This window comes from Dromaius novaehollandiae, chromosome Z, assembly GCF_036370855.1.
Source record: "Dromaius novaehollandiae isolate bDroNov1 chromosome Z, bDroNov1.hap1, whole genome shotgun sequence".
Lineage (NCBI taxonomy): Eukaryota > Metazoa > Chordata > Aves > Casuariiformes > Dromaiidae > Dromaius > Dromaius novaehollandiae.
Window position 1 is genome coordinate 49,486,001 of NC_088132.1, and position 12,067 is coordinate 49,498,067.

At 35.8% G+C, this 12,067-nt stretch overlaps 1 protein-coding gene across 1 annotated transcript in view; it reads left to right on the forward strand.

Annotated features, from left to right (window-relative positions):
• LOC135323427 (uncharacterized protein KIAA0825-like) overlaps positions 1–12,067 on the forward strand; it is a 253,838-nt gene that overhangs the window by 3,744 nt on the left and 238,027 nt on the right. The window contains exon 2 of the mRNA XM_064501466.1: positions 8,059–8,170. The gene's annotated coding sequence lies outside the window, so the exon portion shown is untranslated. The remainder of the gene's footprint in view (positions 1–8,058; positions 8,171–12,067) is intronic.

Consider the following 12,067-nt stretch of genomic DNA (forward strand, 5'->3'; position numbering starts at 1 on the left):
TCCAAGCTTCATTGGTGTTGTCATGGTCAATTTGGTCACTATTGAACCTTGTCCTTAAATATCAGAACTCTTTCTGCAAGCCTTCACCACTTTATGCTTTGTTTTGCAACTTGGGGGCTTGGGTTTGGCTAGGGGGTGTCCTTCACTAGCATTTTGACCTGCTATATAGCAAATGGTGTGTAATCTTTTGCAGTAATTGTAATAATGGTAAAATCCATGCATAAAAATCTTCTCTGTTGTGAAACATGATCTCACAGATTTTTTTTATCTATTACATGATATTTTCTGTTATATGCATAGAATATTTTCCATCATACAGAGAAGTTTATCAGCTTAAAAATGAGTTCTTCGGAGCTTTTTTTTCCATCTATTGCCTTTTGTACAGTTGGCACTGTGTGTGTGTGTGTATGTGTGTGTGTGTGCATATATGTATATGCTCACTTAAACGGATAGAGTTTGACAAAATAAAAATCACAGTGCTGTTGGCAAATTTTGGTCAAACACCTTGTAGTCACAGCTTTGGTAAAACAACCGGAAGCTACACTGAAAACTTAGTCATAAAAACGAATACGCTATGACGTGTCTCCACACTGCCTTCATGTGGAGAAAAATCTAAGTTCATGCCATGTTTTAAATCCATTTTGTAAATCTGTCTTCAGTATGAAGCACTGACTTGGCTTTGTCAATACAGGGAAAGGAAGGAAGGAAAAATGCTAAATTCTTTCCTATGTTACCATAAGGGATGAATAGAAGTAGAAGTAATATAAACAAAATATCCACCGAAGCTAGAATAGCTAGAAAAGTGATTCGTCTTAATAACAATGGTTCTTCTGTAAACATGCTTGTAGTTTCTTTCACATGCTGATGAATATAGGAATGGCAGAAGGAGCATTGTGAAAATTGTTGCTTTTCTCCAAGTTTTACTAATTATGTAAACTCTCAATTAGCGTAATTTTGTATTTATTTTCAAAATCATCTCCTTTTATCGCCTTTCCAGGAGGTATCATTTGTTTTTCTTTCCTGTAACCATTTTTCTTACATGGATCATTTTTCTTTCTGATTATTGTAAGCTCAGCCTATCTTACCCCTTGTACTCATCTGCCTTTCTGCCAGTTTGCATAAAGACACCTACTAAGCTCCTTCTCCCCTCAGTGAGTCCTGAGTCCAAGGTGTGATATAAGTCCAACTCATGACACCTAGGTCATTCCACTGTTTACAGTGAACCATCATTAGATAACGTCCCATTAAGGTATGTTACTGAACCAATGTTGAGCAACAAATACAGATGACGCAGAGTGGTGTTCAGCAACTTGTTCGGTATCTCTTCCATCAGTGGTGCCAAGCAAGCCATATATACAGTTGCAGTTGCATCAGTCTCAGGACTAATTGAGAGTATTAGTTCATTTATTACTGAACTAGTGAAGTGCACTTCCTTAGTTCTCTTTCATTAGTGGCTAATGACTTGGAGTTTGGCTTTTTGTTGTTTTTAATGTATGACTAGAAGATTGGTTTGCTTTTTCATTTAATTTTCCTTTAATACTTCTCTTTCCTGCCACATAAAGTTCAAGTTTCGTGTCCTTACCTGACAATCTCTGGCTGCTTGGCTCCTCTTTCTTATCATGTTACTGTTCTCTTCCACTGACCTAGATCAGCTATACCTGCCTGGAATACTTAATGGACCTGCTTCCCTCACTGACCTTATAATATTTTCTCCTATGCAGGAGGTCCTTTCTGATATGGTCAGCAACTTTTCCTTGATCAAAATCCTTTCCCCTTTCCATCCCTCTTTTTTTTTTTTTTTTTCAAATCTGCATGATCTCATTCAGATCATTTGTTTTGTGTTTTAAAATAAGTTTTGTTTGTCTTCTGTGTATTATTCTTCCCTAAGTAACTACAGTCAGAGTGATGAATGTGCATAAAGGCAGCTTCCTAATTACATTCATCCTAGTAATTGTATGCTGTTAAATGAGAATGTATATATTCAAAATGTTCAAGAGTAGTTTCTTATCTGCAATTAATGAAAGCTGTTTTTTTTTAATTAGGCAGTTGCCAACAGTGTGTTGATGCCTCAGAATGCATATATATATGAACCCTGGCCCACAGACCTCAGAAAATAAATTTAAACATGATACAACCAGTGGGGTAACATGTTGCCTGTATACTTCTTACCTTCTCGACAGTTTGTTGTCCTTGGAGTAAGTAAGGGGGTAGGCAAAAGAAGTAGATGATTGTGAAGAGAAAAAGAAAAGAAAAATACTAAAAAGAAGTTAGAAAAAAAGTGTGGCATGAGTTATAATAGGGAAGAAAATAAAGGTACAAGAAAAGCAAGGGTATTATCAAAATACCCTACAGTACGTTACAGCTCTGCCTATGTATATTTTATCAATATATAACTGGAAGATTATAGGAAATTGTGAAATACAAGTAGCAGACATATAGATTTGATACTTAAGGTGATCCGTTCTTCTCAGATGAGGTTTACAGAGTATTGTAGAGATTCCTTGTTCCTGTTTAGTTTTGCATTAGGTTGAGGGGCAACTCCTGTCATCAGTAGATCTTGCAGCTGAGTATTATATTTCTTATACCTTCATTTTTCCTAAGAATTCCAAGTAACTGGCAATGGCAAGCTTATCTTGAGATATCAGTGTTCCTTTAGTGTCTCATAAGGACTGTAGTAGAAGCATTCAGTACTAAACTGAACTTAATATATTAATTGTTTTTTGTTTGTTTGTTTTTATCAGAGCTTATTGGCTATTAGGTTGACAAAGGAGACAGTATTTGCCAAAAACAACTTCAAAATCCGCTGCCAGATTAATAGCAGAAAATAGGTCATTTTAATGTAATAACCTATTGCCATAAGAAAAAGGTTTTCCGTTCAGAGAGGGTGTGAGTGTTTGATAATCAGGCCAGTTTCATATGCTGAGCCTCCACCATTTGTATTTTTCTCACTAAGTCTTATGATTCGTTTGAATGAACAAGATATTTCACTTAATCACTAGTTGATTTGGATGGGTTGAAAAGATTGCTGTATGATTCTGCTTGGCTTTGACATCCACAAGAATAAGAAATATAAGTCATTCTCAGATCCAGGGACACTACTCTGCTGTGCAGAAATGTGCATTCAAGGAAAAGGGGCAACAACATCCCGCTGTGTTCCTAGGAGTCCCAGCAGCTTTTTGAGGATCAGTGAAGTCTTACAAATGTCTTCCTGGAATTAATACTGAGGCCTGCAGAAAAGGCAGCTAGACCTTTTGTAGAGGGGGTGCCTGCCAGTAGGTGACTTGATCAGTCCCTGACACACAGAAGCACAAAAGACATCCTTTTAGGCAATGACACAGATAAAATCTCCTCCTCCTTTCTTCCATTTTCCCAATGAAGCAATGAGAGCAGTATAGAAAGTTTTTGCTAATACAGGTTTCTCTCATCTGGAGTGCCAGCATTGCCAGAAGGGGAATGAGGTTAGCAATATCCCTTGCAGCATTGCTGATCATAAAGATCATCAGTAGGTTAGGAAGGGGAGGGCTGAAATCACTGGCTGGAGACAGTACCTTCTCAGGAAGTACCGGCAAGCACCAAAGCTCCCCTGGGGAAGGCATTAAGGGCTCTTCTGTATAAGCATAAAGTATTTAAGAATGTTACCCCTGCCGCCGCTGTTTATTCATCTCCCTTTCCTGCCTCCCCACTCCCATAAATATTCTCAAAGATTTATTAGGCTGCTATAGTGCCGGATCAGAGTGGAAAGTGCATGGAAGGTCCTACTTCTGTAATGTTAAGAAGAAGCAGAGGCCCCTAGTACAAAATCTAAGAAATGACTTTGCGAGAAGAGTTGCTAGTAGCAACAGTCAATAGAATATGGATCTTTTTAGTAACAAGACTGTTGTAAGTGAAATGATCGTGAATTCCGTTCACTGAGGAGCTAGGGACAGGTGGCCTTTGAGATGTGTCTTCTGGAGTGGAGATACCATGGTAGTCTGCGCAACCGCAGCTAGCTGTCCCCCTGTTGTAGTGGGGGAAGGCTTGGACAAATATGACAGTTCCAGTCACGGGATGGTAAGGCAGTCTGGTAGGAGATGGAACAAAGAGAAAAGGAATGGCATGAGGAGTAATGGGGAGACTTTAATTAGGAAAAGTGGGTGTGTAACATGTTGGACATACGTAATGCAGCTCTGGTGAGGTGGATGGTAGATGCTGATTGAAATGTGGTAAATTAATCTTTTAATTCTTTTAGAGTTGTTTGAAGAAACTGATTTGCTGCAATCCATGTAGGAATAAAATAGGCTGAAGTGAATTGTGTTCAGAGATGGTTCCATATTTAAGTCACCATTATGCCAATTTTTTCTAAGCAAAAGATCCACCTTTAAGTTTTCAAGGTAGGGCTTACACTGGAACCAGCTTGTCTCTGTAAGTAGAGAAGAGTAGGAGAGAATTAAATCACTTGCTGTTTGATTTATGTAATCAGTACTATCCTTTATCATCTATTTGTCTAACTTTTCTATTGAGTATGTGATTTTTTTTTTTATGGTAGAGATTGTTGCCTTAGGGAAAGAGCTGTTAGAAATTTGGAAACTGGTGCCAGCCTAATGGCTGGTGAACAGCGCAGGTAATTGGTGCTTTGGTTCCCTGATGGGCAGATTAGAAGACATTTCATCTGCTAGAAAAAAAGACGGGTAAGGATCAGGAGTAATGTTCGGTGTTTACAGATTGTCTCATAATATTTGACATTGTAAATACTTTTAAAATTTTTTTCTCTTTTTCTTTCTTCATAGATCTTTTCATGGAGTTATAATAAGAACAAATGCAACAGATACTGGTTCCTAGTAGAACAGAACTGGGGGGCAGTGGATGGGAGAGGAGATTCAGAGCCCTCTGTCACGTAGGATGGATTTCAAAGAAAGTGGCTTACACTGGATAACAAATTTCCAGATAGCTATCAGTTGTATCCCATAATACATTTGTGAACTTAATAAGCACTTTTTTTATGATTTATTATTTTGTCTTTTTTTTCTTAAGCAATGTCCAAAGTAAAGATTCATTTTCCTAAGGGAAACAGTTTTCTCTAGAATATTATCAGAGCTTATTTTGAAATCAAATACAAATTTTTATAAAACCAAGATATACTCTTTAACCATTTGGCATATTAAGGAAAAGACAATATGGAATATTGTGTACATGTGTCTGTATAAAAATATCCAGAATGGTATTATATCTTATATGGGATTTTTTCCTGAGCAAGGCGAAGTTCTTTGCTGGTCCAGCCAAATCACTAAAATATATGTGTACAGAGTATAGACATAATAAAATATGATTATGCATTCTATGCAAACATTTCTATAACTTTTTTTTGAATGTTTAGCATTTGGTCACTTTGTAAGGAATCAAAAGGAAAATTATGTTATAGAAAGAGTCTTTGATTAAAAATCTTTGATTTTTTTCCCCCAGTTGCCTTATATACAGTGTGATTTACAATGTTGGTAAATATGTGACTAGTGGAACTTAACTGTATCGTGTGCTATATTTATTCCTCAAAAATGTTCTTTTTCACTTCTTTTATTGATTCAGTGAAGCTCTGTACTGTGATTTGGATTCTAAAGACTGTAGTGATCTAGCACTGGAAGGAGTTCATTCTTCCTGGGTTGAAGAGAAAAAATTTTATTTTCACACAGGCAATGATATTTGAAGATGGAGTTGGATTAGTTTATGACAAGTTATTTCTGTTTTTTCCTGTTAGAAGGCTGTTCAAGCACTTCATCACTCTGATGGCTAGGGCTATTCTTCAGTTCCCAGTTTAAATTTATTTATGGACAATTTTATACTTGTTAGTTCTTATACCAGTTTTGACTTTTACAGAAGCCTTAGTAATACAGTTAGCTATTTTTCCTCTTAAAACTAAGTATGTCAGCTAGCTGTCAGCTCTGTGATGTGCCTGATCTCCTCCTTTCTTGCAGAATTCAATTCAATTCCGAATCCAAGTCATCTGAATGGCAATGCAAAAAGCTGCCAGAATGGTTCTCTGTTCTACTTTGTAATTTCCTTTTCTCTTCATTTTTAAATTTTATGTTTGATAAAGCTGAAACTCTTATACATTGTTACTTAATTTTGATCCTCATTAGCTAATATAGGTGAAATAATCAGTGTGAATGTTTCTGCTTACAATCTCAGTTTTAGCAAATACGCTACTTATTTAACTTGTCCAAACATGTTGAAGGTATTGAATTTTAAGGCAAAAACATTCACAGTCTGAAAAGGGAACACTGACAAGTTCAGTCAAAAGGGAAAAGAAGAATAATTTATAAAAGGAACTGTAGATAATGATGCCAGCCAGTTGTTTTAAAGTGCATCTACCTCACCTTTAATGAATTAGATTTGTCAACAGCATATGTTTTATGCACTACTTCTAATGAAGTGGCATACCAGCACTACAGTGTACTTTGAGGTTTGCTCCATCAAAGCTTTTTGCTGTCGTAAAGTAGACCTTTTTAAATAATAGATACTAAAAACTACATTTAAATAACATTAAGGTTGTGACACAAACACCAAATGACAAACTTCAGGCAATTCAAAGTTAGGGCTGACAACTTGTCATTAACTTGCATTGTTGCTTTTTAAAAAAGAAGCACAATTGCGTGATTTAAGGATTGAATGTCAGATTAACTTTAAATTTCTTGGCTTTTATGGGTTGGAGTTGCAACCTTACTGTCATTTTTGATATAGCTTTTTGCATTGCCTCTGTTTTCAGAAAAGTAATAAAAGCAATGCAAAAAGTACAGGTTTTGTTTTTCATTTATAACCAGATGTAAAAGTATTGGTCAAAAAATAGGGGATATCCCATTGTCAAATGTATACATAATCCTTTTAAACTTCCTTTCCTCTTGCCTTTGGTGGTTCTTCTATAAAACTTTTGAGAAACAGTTAAGGAAACTTTAGTCCTGGGAAATTTAGCTAAATCCCTGGCAAGTGTTAATAGTTCCCAGTCCTTTTTCATAGAAAGAACCACATTTCTTAGTAAAGAGTACTGAATAAAACTAGAACTTAATATGTGCAGAAAGCCTTGTAAATGCGTTTTTTTAATTACTTAAAATGCTGTGAAACCAAAGCTGGTGAATAGGACACTTCCTCTTATTTCTTACATACATTTATCTATTCTGTGGCTGTTAAACGTAATGGAACTTTATTTTTATATTCTGGGACTTCAGCATGTGTGTGTAAACACAGTCCTTCAAATCTTGCGTAGAGGTGATTTCTCAAGGTCTGTATTGTTTAAGCCTAATGTATACAGTCTATGATTTTCACCATGGTTTGATCAATTTAATCTAGCATAAACTGGCACTGCTGCCAAGTAGGCAATCTTCTACCAGCCACTCACTGTGATCACCTCTCCACCCGTACCAGCATTAGTGTTTATACAGCTGCTGGATAAATGGGGGTACACAGGCTTGCATGGAGTGAGTGCCTGGTGCAGAAGAATAATAGGCTTCTTTTTTGCCAAGCTAGTTTTTAGCAATCTGACTTGGTTCATTATGCTAGTATCCACAAACAATAGTGGGTGCAGTAGGCAATGTTTAGCTCTTACAATAAAATACTCAGCTCAAGCTTCGATCTCTTTTGTTCTCTAATTTGCTTATTCTGTAAGTGTGTGACCTCAACATAGATTATTCTCAATTAAACTTTTCTATGAAGCTTCAGAAATGGCAACTGAGCTGAATGGACCTTACCTAAGCATTTCTTATAGCTGCCATACACTGTTTTGGCAGATTCCTTCTGATTTCCCATCCCATCTTCTCTGCATTGCTTTTCTACCTTTGGAACAGCAAAATGAAATGTTATGAAATTGTCATGCTCTATGAAATAAGTGTCAACCGAAATAAAGGCCCCTAAGACTGAAACTTTTTAAAAACATTTTGAGCTTTGGCTATTATTTATCTGTTGGAATTAAGAAGCATCTTTTTATTGTATGAGCAATTTTATATAATACTTAAGCAATTGGGATTGTTATCTGTGAAAGTGTTAATTCCTCAAATGCTACCTATTGGTAATTTTACTACTTTCCTTTTTATGTAGGACCACTGAAAAACTGTTAACTGCACGTGAACTAAGAATGGTCCCATAATTCTGAAAACTTAAAACTGAAAAGAAGACAGTTTCAGTTACACAGAGGACATACTGACTAAAGGTATGTATTTTTGTAGGTTGGGGGTCTTCTAAAATTGACTTGCTATAAACTATAAATGCTTATAAAGTTCTAATGGGATGAGACCTATGGTGTTTATAAGAAGATGCTGATTGGTTCTAGTCACGAATATATGTGAATTTTTATTGATTGAAGAAAATGTCAGTGAAATGTACAAGAAACTGATGCTATATTCAAATTTAAGGTTTTCTTAAAGGTTTTAAGGAAGCTTTATTGAGAGTAACCATTTTATAAATTTATCTCTTTACAACTAGATATAAAAAATGGCTAGATGCTGTAACTATGCAGAAATGGGTAGGTAAGAAATCTGGATGCATGCTAGTGTAATTTGGGAAGAAATCTGAACAATGTATCTGTTTGTTTGCAGTAAGGAATACATGGTTACTGTAGAACTGATTGAGACCACTGTTTTTGAAATGTCTGCTATAACTCTGTATTTCATTAGTTGCAGCAGTCCCTAATATTTTTTACATTTGGAGAACACAGTCTGTTCCATATTATACAGAAAACCAAAATAATTCCTCTTGACCTTATTAATGCAAGGTCTGCAAATGTGGCCTGTCTCTCAAGGTACATGAAACTCTTTTCTCAGCACAATCAATCAATTTCCCTCTGCTCTTATTGCATTGTCATTGGTGCATAGCAGTACAAAAATCTAACTTGAATAAAAACTTGCAATCGTCCAAAGAAAAAGTGGTTTATGAAGCTGTATCATCCAGTAGCACAAATTAAGAAGTGGATTATTTGAAATGTGAATAGTAGAGTATACATTGTTTTTGATACTTATCATGTCATTTGACTGGTAACATGTGAGTTGTGTCAGGTAATGCAGATGTAGGGGGTGATGAAGAATACAGCCCACTCAGTTCTTTCGTTATAATAAACTTGTTCCTGGTGCACACTGTGATAGAAGAGAAATTGAAAAATGACTTCAGTCTATTATGTTATTAAAAATCCAGTCATTCATTCCATGCCATCCTGTGGCATAAACTGTTAAAGTAATAGATTTCTGAATCTGTTACTTGTGACAGCCTTAGAAGTTCTGAATTGTGCTCAGTGCCAGAGATCAGCAATGAGCCGGGATATAGTAATGTCACTTATTACCAGCTCATCTAGAAAAAGAATGTTGTTTCAGGAAATGCTGCCTCCATTTTCTATCCCTGAACTCTTTCCTCCTTACTCTGAATACATGTCATTAACTACTTTTTTCACTGGAGGTTTTGTTTGGACTAATGACATCTTCCACACTGCCTTTGGTGGTGTACCAGTGAAGGTAATCTTGGCTTGCAACCTTGGCTCAGAACAAGCAAAATTTTATCTTGCAGATTAATAGAATATCAACTCTAAGGTAAGTAAGTCCACCATAGAATACTTAAAATAAAAATAGATTTAGTCACAGCTTTTCCTTCTGAAGGGTATTCTTGCAGAGCTGTCACTATGCTCCATTTTAGGTAGTTAAATTACAAAAAATATAGATTGAACCTTAAAAATCTTGATTGTAATATAAGTTCCCAGCTTGAATCTTATATGGCTTATTAATTTTTTGCTTTACAAAAGTTGTAAAATGCTGTAAGATTAATTTAAGGGAAAAGAAATTTGCTAAAATGTTAATGTGACCCTAGAAAACACTTTTTATTCCTTTTTTCTTTAATCTGTGAATTTCTCCTCCTTTTCTTTCTGTAAACTTTAAATACAGTCCTCATTTAAGAAAAAAATAAAATTAGATTCCTAAGTTCCAATTCAATATTGTTCTGAAGTCAATATCGTTTCACGGTGATAGGCAAGTAGTATGCATTGTTTACACTGTATTTCCACTTCTTGGGTGGTTGCACAGTTCATTTGAGGCTTGTAATTATGTAAGGAATACATGCACTGTATTCAGTGCATGGTGTTCCTTTATAAGATATTTATGAACACTAGCACTCTTAATCATGAAACCAAAGGCTAAGTGCTTTCTGCTGTAGACAATTTCATATAATATCCTTATAGTAGTTATTTAAGACAGTAGGGAGGAGGAACTCTTTTCTGCATCACAAAACGGCTGATTCTTTCTTCTTTGTACAGTAAGTTATTGTCCTAGTCTGGTTCCGAAAAGAGATTTGTTTTCCTTTGTGAGAACAGGTTTTGCCATGATTCTCTCTCCCATCTTTTAACACGTTTGGCTCCATCAACTTTAGAAATAATACTCTTGATGCAGCATCTTCCCAGAAGAGATAGTGGAACCCATTAGAGTGCCCCATTAATGTTCTTCTGCGTACCCACATGGTGTTGCCGTGGTATACAGACATAGATGAACTTTAGCCTGAAGTACAGGTTGTGTGTCTTTCATGAACTGCCAGCTGCATGAGTCTTCAGTTGCTCTGTGATCAGGAACTTCAAACTGGTGCTCTTTTTTTGCTTCTGGAATTGCACGTTTCAGCTTGAATAACACTTTTTCCTCAGAAGAATGGAGTGTGAGAGCCATCTGTCATTTAAAAGATCCTTGAGAAGAAGGAAATTCCTTTCATTATAGCTATTTACTTATTTTTCTTTCTTTCTCCTTCAGTGGCAATGCAAAGATATCACGAATAAATATTATTTTAAAATACTACTTTATTATGAATTGGTTGTTGTATCTGTAGCATCATAGAAGTGACTTGCACTTCTCGCAAAGCAATAAAGACATAACACCTAAAACATAAGTTGTAAAAATGAGACAAAACTCTTTGGAAAAGATTATTAACAGGATACGATAGGAAGATGGAGGCTTACTCTAAGCAACTAGTTGAAAAAAATTACTTAGATACGGCTTCTGAATTACATAAGAAGCTCCTATCCTGAAAAAAAAATCTAGGCTTCCTAGATAATTGTAGAATTGCAAACCAAATACGTACGAGGTTTAGTTTTGTACAAATACTTTGATTACTGTTAAAAAGGTGTGGCATTAACACACTTTCATGTCAGTGAGTATATTTGTACTTCAGAATAGTATTCTATGGATATTTTTTCCTATCTCTTACTGCCATTGTATTTGCTAATGGTTAGACAATAAATAACATGTACATTTTATTGTAAAAATAAAAAAATACTACATAAGTGGGAAGAACAATGAGAAAGAAGTGATGCAAGCTGGATAGGAGAAGGATGCCCTCAGTGTTCTCAAATGCTTCGCCTTTGTTATGATATTGAAGAAGTAGTAAAGTATTTGCTGTTTGCAGTGTGTCCAGAGACTGTGGCTGGAAACGTCCAGAGAAAATGGCCTACTGGGAACACTTTTATGTCATGCTGAGCAACGTGTGCGTTCCTGGAGTAAGATGTTGTCGTAACACAGAATCAGGAGGCTGCTGCTGTTACTAAATAGTGATAAGTCTGCCAAAGTTTGTAGGTTGCTTGAAATGGTAACTGTTGTGTTTATCCTTTTAGATCTTAACAGCCAAGCATGAAAACACCTTTGTCAACATTGATGACTGTTTTTGCTGAACATTGTGGTGATAGTTTGGATGGGAAGAGAGTAGAAAGTCTCAGCTGCCCAAAAGCAGAGAAAGTATGGAAAGTGAGAGAAATATTAAGGGAAAGCAAGAGAGGCAGATATAGCAGCAGACCTCTTACAGGCAAGTATATTTTATTTGAATGAAATGGATGAGTCAGTAAGATAATGGGCAAGTAATAAACATGAAAAGTGTAATTTTTACAAGACTTGTAATTTGAACTTTTTTAATGCAGAAATCTAGCTGACGTCACTTATGAGTTCTCTGGATTCAAAGTGTTGGTTAGCTGAAAGTCAAGACAGTCGAGAGTAGAATTAAACACTTTGCTTCAAGAGATGTAAATCCATGTGCTTTTAATTATAATTGAGAATAACATCTGTCTGTGTATTACAGTTAGCATCTTTTTTAAGAT